At 33.2% G+C, this 11,568-nt stretch overlaps 1 long non-coding RNA gene across 1 annotated transcript in view; it reads left to right on the plus strand.

The window, feature by feature from the left end:
• LOC140611694 (uncharacterized) overlaps positions 1-7,869 on the plus strand; it is a 754,568-nt gene extending 746,699 nt beyond the window's left edge. The window contains exon 7 of the long non-coding RNA XR_012012835.1: positions 7,291-7,869. This is a non-coding gene — a long non-coding RNA (uncharacterized lncRNA). The remainder of the gene's footprint in view (positions 1-7,290) is intronic.
• Positions 7,870-11,568: the final 3,699 nt, after the last annotated feature.

Below are 11,568 nucleotides of genomic sequence, written 5' to 3' on the forward strand. Positions count from 1 at the left end.
ACAAATTTTGTCTGAGTCCAACTAGATCCTTGTTCCTTTTAACGCTGGGCTATACATAAACTGAAGTCATGAGTTTGGGTTTAACAAGAGCATTTTGGAGAAGTTTAAAAAGCATACTCTTCTCTTACTTGTTTATGCTGCCAAATATGTTATTGTTTGGCCAAGAGTCTGCAAAATGGATATACTTATTTGTGATGTCATTCTCTGGGCCACTGTAATATAGTTCTTATCTGATTCTTTCTGCAGGAAAGCTTCAAAATGAATTGTGTTGATCATTTAGTACTGTGATTTTAAAATAATTCATTGATACTTGATTTCAAATTACAACTCTCTTAAATTTGTCTTAATGCTTTTTTAGGTTTGTTCTGTTAATTCTGTACTCATGCTCTTGGTTTTTTGTGTTCTTAATTTTTTTTTCCCCTGGCACAATTCCATTTTAATTTAAAACGCTGGAGCAAGGGCTCTGGATCTCAGAATGTGTACATTGCCTTCCAGATGATAATCTGGTTAAAAGTTAAAGTGGTTTTATGTGTGATGTGATTTGTAACAGTGTTTATAATCATGCATTTTATTGTACTGTAAATGTTCTTTTAACATTTTGTGATTTTATAACATTAGACATTTTCTTCATAAAATTGGATTAGATTTAAATGTAAACTGTATCTATCAGATCAAAGAAAAGAATAGAATATATGATAAACATTCCATCTAGTGAGCATTGAGAGAGAATTGCAAGTAATTTGCAAAGAAGTCTCAGTGGGATTAAGGAACAAACAAGACTGAAGACATGTACTTATATAGGTCATATAGAATTAAATACAGTTCAGTGTTTTCCAATTACTTTTGTTCTCAGTATAGTTCTCCATAACTGTTACCCATTCAAGAATAGTGTTTCCTTTCTTGGACAACAATTTCATTTTATTCTATTTCATATCATCTCTTTTTTAATGATTTTTTGTTCATAATTATGTTTTATTTTCTCAAACTTATATGTTCTTTAAAGAGTCAAATCCTTTTAATGAAAAAGAGTGGTCTTCTACCCGCACCCCCCTCAAACACTCCCAATTCTCATCATTCACTGCTTCCCAGAGGCAATTATATTTAATTATGTTAGCTGTTACATGTGTTATTTATCTCTGTATCTCGGGGATGTAGTTCTCTTTCCACTACATCCAACAAATACATGTTCCTTCTGTCCATTCTTAAAGGTAATTACAGATAGTTAGGTCAGTAGCCTGCATTATATTATTATGAATCTATAGACATGATTCACATCTAAGTCACATAGAATATTACTTTTATTTTATTTTTTTTGCTTGAACAACCTACTGTCTCCCTTAAAGTTGGAAATTATCTGTATTTTCTTAATTTTCGATGAATTAATTGCCAATTTTGTGTACTAACCATCAACCCAAGTTTACCTCCAGAAGTAAAATAGTTCTCTAAATATATTCAAGTACATCAGATGTCAAACAAAAGTCATCCTTTTGGAAATATATCTCTGTGATTTCTGACTTGCTCTAATCTAGATTGTTTGCTCTCTCTAGACCTTCCTTCTTTACCTTTTAAATCTCTTTTCCTTTTTTTAGATGTATTAAAACACCTGTAGCTTAAAATAGTTAATAATTAAATAATTAATTTTCTTTTAAGCCTATCCACTAGCCGCTTTTTGAGAATGAGTGCATGGAGGTAAATAGTTTTTTAACACTCTGTATATCAAAACATCTGCAGTCACATTTAAGTGACATTCTTTTAGGAATAGAATACTAAATCAGAAAAAAACATTCCCTCAATATTTTAAGGCATACTTTCTGTAGTCCTGTAGCTTCACATGTGATTTGCAATTCCTTGTATAAACACAGTTTTCTCTCTGAAAATCATGCTTTTGTCATTGATAATAATGTCAGAAGTTGTAGGACTATATGCAAAGTTAGATCCACTTTTATCCATTGTTCTAGGCACTTGGTGGGTCTATTTATTCAAACAACAAATCCTTTCATTCTGAAAATAATTTCTTGAGTTAATTTTCCCTCTCTCTCTCTCTCTCTCTCTCTCTCTCTCTCGTTTCTTTCCCTATTAGCTCTTGCAAGGACTCTTTTCATTGAGATGTTGAGACTCTAGACCTGACCCTCTGATTTTCTGATCTTTTCTCTCATGTTACCCATAAATGTGTCTTTTTGATCTATTTTTGGTCTATTTTATGTAAGACTCCCTTAATTTAACTTTCTAGCCAATATATTGAGTTTCTATTTTTACTATATATTTTATATTTCCAAAAATTAATTTTTGTTCCCCAAATATCTCTTTTCTTCTTACATCCTGCTCTTCTTGCTTGGATATATTGCTTTCCTTTATCTCTCTGAGAATATTAATGGTGGTAAGGTTTGCCTCCTGCCTAGTGTATTTCCTCCAAGTTCCTTTCTTGCTTCTCTATTTGTTCTGATCTATTTATTATATATGGAGGCCTCCCCAGATATTTCTTAGCTATGGGTGTCTGTTTACCCTTAAAAACAGTGCATTTAAATCTGATCTGAAACGTTGTCTATATATTACAGGTCTTCTGAGCTATGGGTCTCCCTTATTAATGAGTACTTGTTAAATTCTCTTAGTAACCTGGCTTGATTGGTTCATTCAGAAGCCTGCCTCTCCCCCTACCACCACCACCACCATCACCACCACCACCACCACCACCGTACCAGCAATCTTCTGATTATGGGATGTGGTAGTGAATGCCTCCATTTTGGGATATGAGAAAAGTTGGGGGTGAGACAGTAACCCAACATTTAAAAGGAAACTTCCATTGAATCCTACCTTTCTGTGTAGTACTTCAATTTTCCACTTGCCCGTTGTCAAGTCCAGAGACCCTATTGTGTTCTCTTTATGAAGTAAACCTTCAATCTTCTGCTGGGATTTGAAAGGGTCAGTCTCTTTTTTTTTTCTTTAAAGATTTTATTTATTTATTCAAGACAGACACAGAAAGAGAGAGGAAGAGACATAGGCAGGGGTGGAAGCAGGCTCCATGGAGGGAGCCCAATGTGGGACTCTATCCTGGGACTCCAGGGTCAGACCCTGAGCCAAAGGCAGACACTTAACCACTAAGCCACCCAGGCGTCCCTGGAAGAGTCAGTCTCTTAATTTTAGGGAGCAGGGGAGAATCATAAGGACATCTAAATACTGTTCTAAAGCAAAAGTTCAAATTACCTCCCTCTTTTTAGCCACATATTCACCACAACTTTAAAATGAAAGTAGTTTGTTTTCTTTACACATTTCTTCTACATTAAATGTGTAATCTATAAAACAAATATATGCAAATATTTTACATGTTTTAAAAATATTAATATACAGCATCAACATTATGTTTTTAGGAGTTACTCATATTGGAATATGTACCTGTGGTTCATTTATATTCTTTTTAAAAAATACTTTAAGTTTTACTCTTATGATTTCAAATTTATAAAATAGGGGAAAAATTAGTATGGCTATCAAATTTACATTGAAATAAATTAAAGGCAATTCTCTAAAAGCATAGGTTAATAACTGGTTATCCTAGAGAAGGAAACAGTATTCTATAGCATAAGACTTTGTCCTCATAGATAGGCAACAATTAACTCTTTTGAAATGGCTGATCCTATTTGCTGGTGGCAATATAGTTTACTTTTTTGTTTTGTTTTGTTTTGAGACGTTTCTGGGACTCTTCATAAACAAAACACAAGAAATGTAATGAAGCCTAGGTAAATGTACTATGAATTTAGGGAATGTCTTGCTTCCATAAATTATGATCATAATACTATTTGATCACTTAAATAACACACAGATTTCATTTTCAACTCCATTCATAAATTGCATAATTTTTCTAAATATAACAACTTTACTGTCTAAATTATATTATTCACGGATTTAATCTACAAGAGGATACATTTTCCAAAAACAATTGTAAAAAAAAAAAAGTTGAGATTTTTTGAGTTATAAAGAAATCAAAATAAACTGTTCTCCTTGTGGATTAAGATCTAATAAATATTTTGAGGTAAAAGTAGACACTCAAACTCAGGAAATTAAATAAAAATATCTCTAGGACTTGAATGGTAAAAGTGCTAATGCAAAGATAAAAGTTACCAAAAAAAGATGAAGACTTAGTAATATGTTATTCATATATAGCATTTTCCTAATAATTCATACTATGTATTTACATGCATACAGAGGCTTGCGTACTTTGCTATTAAAATTGGAACCTTGGCTTCTCTTATTTTTCTACCTTTAATATTTTATCTAGAGAGTATTATGAAACATTTCAACAACAAAGATGTAATCAATATATTTCTTTTCCTATAAGTACAAACATTGTAAAAATAAAATTCCATTTATATAAGCATCCAAATTTACATAACATAGAAATGTAGCTTTTAAAAATTTAATCTAGCATATTTTATATTATGTTTGGTCTCCAAGGGTTTACAATATATGTATATTGTCATTGGATCACTAATTTAAGTTTGAATAATACTAATTATAACCTCTAAAGTTTAAATTACCTAGTGAGTCCTCTGTATCACATTTTATGAAAAGATTATAAAAGTTTCAGGCAGTTAAACTTTTGAAATGTATGCAATGAAGAATTAGGGTAAAACTTTTTTCAGTCTCTATGAAAATGAATTTTAAATTAACAGAACTATTTTGACTCAACCAGTATCATAGGGCAGTTTATAAATTTTATAAATTTAAAGCACAGATTAAAGTAGCTCTAAAATTGAAGGTCAAACTAGTTATTGTTGCATATCTACTATCAGTCAACCACTTATATTAATCTGTAAAATGAATCTTTCAAATTTATAGAAATCTTCTTCTTTTCTAGAAAGACAGTTGTCCAGTCTGTATGTAGATAGATTCTAAGGTTAATATTATTTTAATAATACAAGCTCTCAGAAAAAAATATATTTTCCAATCTTAATATATATATATATATATATATATATATATATATATATATATATCCAGATTAGAATAATGGGGAAACATATTTTGTTTACCTCTACCTGAGAGTTGTGATTGTTTTGCATAATGTCATTTCATTACAGGTACTTACCTAAGTATGATAGCGTGTACTTAATTTGCTGATGTGGAAGCATATGAAACCGACAGAACATCCCATTTCAGACTTACGGTTTATGATCTCCTACTGATTGAGTGGAGTGTGTTATAATTTTGTTTTCTATAAAGTTTTGTTCTTAGTTTGACATTATGTAATTTCCCATGCCTATTCTCTCCTTGAAGAGCTTATATTTTAGATCATGAGGAAAATCTAAACAAGCAAACAAAAAAACAATATTACCAATTTTATACGTGCTATAATAAGAAATAATAAAGCAGTAAAGAGTGGGAAAGACTTTACAGAAGGGGATCAAACTTCTTTGTACATAAGTACAAACTTCTTTGGGCTGAATCTTAGAATATAACTATTAGATAGTCAAAAAAGCCGTTTTCCTACAAAAACTTTATTGCTAAACATTATAAAGTATTAGCAGTTTTATGACCCAACTGAATAAATATCTATAGAGTTATACACAAACTGGTAAGGCTTTTAAACAAACAAGAAGTATCATATTTCCATCTATTTATCAAGGCTCTTTTTGGGAAAAATATAAGAAAATATGTTTATTTTATCATTAGGCAGATATACTTTTTATAATACACATAAAAGTAAAAAAAAATTATTACCTGGGATGATATAATGGAATGTATATCCAGAAAGTTTATTTAACTTTTTGCTTCATTTTGATGTTTTCACTTGTAGAGCTGGTTACCTTGATCAAAACATGGAATATGCATATATAATATTGCTAAGGTCTGAGTATTTATGTCTTCTCGAATTCATATGTTGAAATCACCCACAGAGATGATGATAGTATGAGGTGAGGCCTTTGGGAGGTGCTTAGGTATGAGGCTGGAGACCTCATGAATGAGGCTAGTGTTCTTATAAAAGAGGCCTCACAGAGATCCCTCACCCACCCTCCACTACCACCACCATGTGAGAAAGTGCCATGTATGAACAAGGAAATGGGCCCTCAGCAGAACACAACAACACTGGTACCTTGATCCTGGATGTCCCAGCATCCAGAATGAAAAATAAATGTTCCTTGTTTATAAGCCACTGATCTCTTCTTTAGGGAGCAACCAGAGGGCCTAAGCTAAATATAATGCATTTTTAATAAGTTATTGAATCACTTATCTTAACTCTATTCTGCAGACAAAAACTCTATTCCCAACCTTTGCTATATACTCCATAAATATTGTTATTAATCAAACTGAGACTAGACCAAGGACATGTGATATGTTACTGCTATTCTTTCCCATCCTGCATAGCCTATGTTCTTTTCACTGTTCTTTGGCATATCCAACCTTACCAAAAATGTTCTTTTGGCTACATTAATGATCTATTCTATCCAAAAGTCATATTCAAAATATTAAACAACTAGTCCAACCTGGGAACAGATCACTCAAAGCAAAAACCATCCATTCAGGAAAAAACTTTTTTCTGTGATGATTGTGGCCCTTCCATGCAAACCTGCTGAAAAGCAGGCCTGATTCTAACCACAGGAGATAATATATGTTATAAAGAGATGGAGAGAGTGACATTCTATATGGAAGAGGTCTGAATAAAGAGATAGATACCTATTGTTTCATTTTATTCTTAGATACAAGTTTTTTGAATATAAAGTATTAAGAAACAACCAGCTCAATTTCTGCACTTCACAGATACCCTATTTTCTGTTGAAATTCTGATTTTTTGATATCGATTAATTTATTTACCTTTTACAAAGTGAATCATTATCATTAAACTATCATCTGTTAGAATGCAATTAAGAGTACATTTAAAGCTCCATTAAAGGCTTTCTGGTGTTAATTAAGCAGTTAACAATAGGCAACCTTGCAGAAACCAGATCTGTTAATACAATCATGAAAACAAACTTCCAACAAACTATGCACTAGAGAGCATGAGCCGGACCGCAGATTGTTTATTGTCAAAGACTTGACTGGCTAATAAATGCTGGCAATGGCTTGAGTGCACTGGAATGCGGTGCAGCTGCTGCATTAGTCAGACTTTCCCTTTTCTGAATGCTATAATCCCTTCAATATTGCATTAAATATGTTTTCAATATTTATCTGGATAAAAATGTGCTGAATGTTGCAACAGTTTAATTCTGACGTTTGTCACACAGGAAATCTGGAAAAGGCAGAAGGTAACAGCATCTTTATTGTTAAAATCTAATGCAATTTCTTTCTCTTATCCTATAGGAGAGCACTCATTTAAGACTTTGTGATCACCTCGAGGCAAGCAAATGCCAGCAGCCCTGCAGCCAAACATGAGGACTTAGCGCTTGGCTGAACTAATTTCACCGACCCCTTGCCATCCACGAAGATCTGAGTTTGGGCAGGCCTCTATGACTCAATGTCATAGAGTAGAATATAATAAATGGCTTTGGGGCTTGCTATATTCTATACAGTCCAAATCCTTGACAAGCCAGAAATAGAAATCATTTATTACCATGTCACATATTTTTATTAGGTTTCTCATATGATTATCCAAACCAATTGTTAGTTAATCTACTGGATGGTATGTAGGGAAAGTCACTGAACTTGGAATTAAGATGTTTGAATTGTATCCCAGCTTTGGCACTAAGTTGCAGTAAGCTCAAACATCCCTCACAATCTTTCTTTGACTCAATTTAATCGATAAAATGTCAAGAGTGAGTGTGGTAGATCATATCTTTATAACTTTTAGTTCTATGGCTATTTTTATTTAAAACATAGCCATACAAATGTTTAAATAAATAATGAAATCATGTAATTATAATAAATAATACAATGTCACCATTGAAATGTAATGTTTACATCTTAAAGCTAAATATTGAAATCATAAGACTAACATAACGGAGGATGTGTGACACTGAATCAGAGAAATTTGTATTACAGATTTTCCTAGGGCTGAATTTTCTTGCTGATATGGCAGGAAAATATTGCATTAGGGAGATGTTTCCTCAGTTTTGGAAAAAAAACCCTCCAAACTTCTTGATTTGAATGTGCAGAATTTTTAGTTTCCAAAAACCATTTAACTGGCATTAAGTAAAAGGCTAAGAAGTGAACAGTCTCGACCTTTCTGTATCACTTAATTTAACTTAATCTAGATAATTGAGACTCCTCAAGACAAATGAAGAATGCAAACAAATATGGTATTAGTATATTTTATCTGTCTACCTTTATCTGTCATTTAGACTACCCTTGAAGTTTCTTCTCATTGACCGTGAAAGATGAACAACTTTGTCATGTTTCAAAGTGGCATTGTTGAGAATAGACAAATATAAGACTTATAACCAAGTCAACCTTGAGAAAGTGTATACGCTCTACAGATCAAGTTCCTTAATAACCTTCTTTGAAAGCTGAGAAATTTCTGTTCCCAAAAAACTACAATGACCCGATATAATCATTTTTGACTACCTTACTCAAACCTTTGAAGAACTTTCTCAAGCTGGAGCATTGAACAGTCTAACATGACTCAGCTTGCTTCTCATCAGAAGTTGTTTATCAAAGCCAGTCCTCTGCCCTGCATTCTACCCCATTTCAGAAGATGCCATATCTTTTCCATTTTTCATTATTTTCTGACAGTGTATATTTGATACCCGAGAATGTCATTCTGAAACCCAACATCCATCTTTATTATTAATTCTAATGAAGTTCTCCCAAATGAAATATCTCCACAACCAAATTAGCAAAATAGTGGCAGTTCATAAGTATTTCATGGCTTTTATCAAATTTGGATTGGTGCTACAAATATATTTACTTTCTCAAAGGATGAAAATCTCCTGAGGTCTATGATTATCCTTTTAAAAATATAACATATTTACATACTATACAATTCACACATTTAAAGTATGAAATTCAATAGTCTTTAGTATATACTCAGAGTTGTGCAACTATCACTATAATGAATTTCAGGATGTTGTCATCACCCTGAAACAAGCCTTGTAGCAATTAACAGCTCCTCTTACTCCTTCCCCGATGCTGTCAGTCTTAGGCAACGACTAATCTACTTTCTGTTTCTAGATTTGTTTATTTTGGCAATTTTTTAATATGTGAAACCATTGTGGCTTATGATTGGATTCTTTCACCTAAGATCATCTTTTCAAGGTTCATTTATGTAATAACATATATCAATATTTCATCCTTTTCTATTGTGAAAAAAAAAACTTTCCATTGTGTGGATATACAGCATTTTATTTTTCTATTTATTAGTCAATGGATATTTGGGTCATTTCCACTTTTGGGCTATTATAATTCGGCTATGATCATGTGCTTACAAATTTTTGTGTGGAAATAGGTTTTCAGTTTTCTTGATTATATATATATATATATATATATATATATGAATGGAATATCAGGGTCATATGATAATTTCTAGTTTAAACTTTTGAGGAACTGCCATGCTGTTTTCAAAGTGATTACATCACTTTACATTTCCAACAACAATGCCTGAGTTTTCCAAATTCTCTATGGCCTCAACACTTATCTTTGTGATTATAACCCGTTAGTGAGTATGAAGTAGTATTAAATTATGGTTTTGATTTACATTTTCTGAGACTTAGTAATATTGAATATTTTTATATGCTTAATGACTATTTGTATATCTTCATCAGAGACGGCAAGTCTTCAACCATTATTTCTCCAAATATTTTTTCTATCCCTTTCTCTTTCTCCTTTTATTCTGCTCCCCCTATTATATGTATGTTGGTATCTTTTATTTCTCTGAGGATTTGTTTATTTTTAAAAAATTCCTTTTCTCTTGGCTCCTTAGACTACATAATCTCTATGAGTTTTTCTTCAAGTGCACTGACAATTCCTTTTACAATTTAAAATCTGCTGTTGTGCCCCTTAGTTATAGTAATTTTTAATTCCAGAATTTCCAGATTCTTTCTTTTCATTATTTTTATCTCTTTATTGGTATTCTTTATTTGATGAGACAGTGTCATCCTCCATTTATGCTTTCCTTTATTTCTTTGAAATATTTGTAGCATTTTGTTTTGTTTTTACATGTTTGTTAAAGCTAACATCTAAATAGTCTCACAGGAATTTTCCACTGCCTGTTTTTTTCTTTTTTTTTTTTCTATGTGTGAATCATGCTTTCCTGTATCTTTTCATGTTTTATAACTTTTTTTTTGGAAACTGGATTTTTAAAAATATATTGCTGCAATTCTACATACAGATCTTCCTTCTGTAGGATTTGTTTGCTTTTCTGCTTGCATATTTGTTTGGAGACTTGCCTGAACTATCCTGATAAAGTCTATTTCCTCTGTAGTGTGAGGCATCTGCTATCACTCCTCAGAGGGTGTAGCCAACCTTGGGCACATACACAGACACCCTGGTATATCTGTGGTTTTAGCACAGCTCTTTTTTCCCCCCTTTCTCATTCTACTCTCTGCTAGGCTATCTGTTGGTATCACACCCAGTAGTTAGGATCTACCGATGTAAGCTGATGGCTCTGTGAAATCTAAATTACTCCTCACCCGAATCCAACTAAGTCTGAGGCCCTGCAGAAATAGTTTTTCTAGTCTAGAAAATAGTCAGTCTTCAAGGTTTGTTCTGCCTTCAGTGTGGCTGTCTTACCTGCTCTTTCTTGCTTCTATCTGTTGGTAGTTTGTAGTTCTCATGGCTTGATCAGCCTCCTTTAAATTGCTTATTACCAAAATCTTCAGTTTTCCAGATCGCCTTTAGCTTTAGTTTTCCCACACTGTTCTAAATACAGTTATTTCCTTTGGGTAGAGCTTTGGAGCTCTGTGTTCTTAAGTTCTGTCTTTACCCTTTGGACAAAATCCCTGAGCCATTGATCCTGAGCTGGGAGCAGAGAGAGTGGCCTTCTTTCAGAGAGTATGCTCTGGTTTAATAACAAGGCACCATCTGGACTAGTTGCTTCTAATCTTCTCAGCTTGCCTTTTCCTGCACAGAACCTCTGTTCTAGAGGCCAGCAGGGGCAAGGAAAAATAAGGTCCCCCTATTATTAGTCTTCCTCTCCTGAGGTAGAACTACCACTCTAGGAGCAAGAGTAGGGTGGAAGAAGGAAAGCTAGATAGAGGAACAAAGTCCTGGCCTCTCAGCTGTACAGCTAGAATTTAGGCTCTGCAGCATGGATCTTGGGAGAATGATACATGCTGGTTGCTTGCCTCTCCCAGGGAGACACTATTACACTCGTGGTTGCCGAAGACAGAGGGACCCCCATTATCTTTGCCATACCTACCAAGGGTAGAGATGCTAGTACGCTACTCTGTGGAGTGGGGAAAACAGGAGCAGGTAATGGCTCAGGTACCAGGGATTATTGCTGTTCTTTAAAAAAGTATATTTTCTTGAATGAACATTTCTTTATTTGCCATATGCATTTAGGGCAATATCCACAGACTTAAAAAATATTTTAAAATTTTTTTCATCAGTAATTGTTATTTTGCTGAGAAGCTAGTCTGCAGACCTCCTTATGCCTCCATTCTAGAAGTGTGTCTTCATGTAATTGTTATTTTGCTGAGAAGCTAG

The sequence above is a fragment of the Canis lupus genome, chromosome 20 (genome assembly GCF_048164855.1).
Source record: "Canis lupus baileyi chromosome 20, mCanLup2.hap1, whole genome shotgun sequence".
Lineage (NCBI taxonomy): Eukaryota > Metazoa > Chordata > Mammalia > Carnivora > Canidae > Canis > Canis lupus.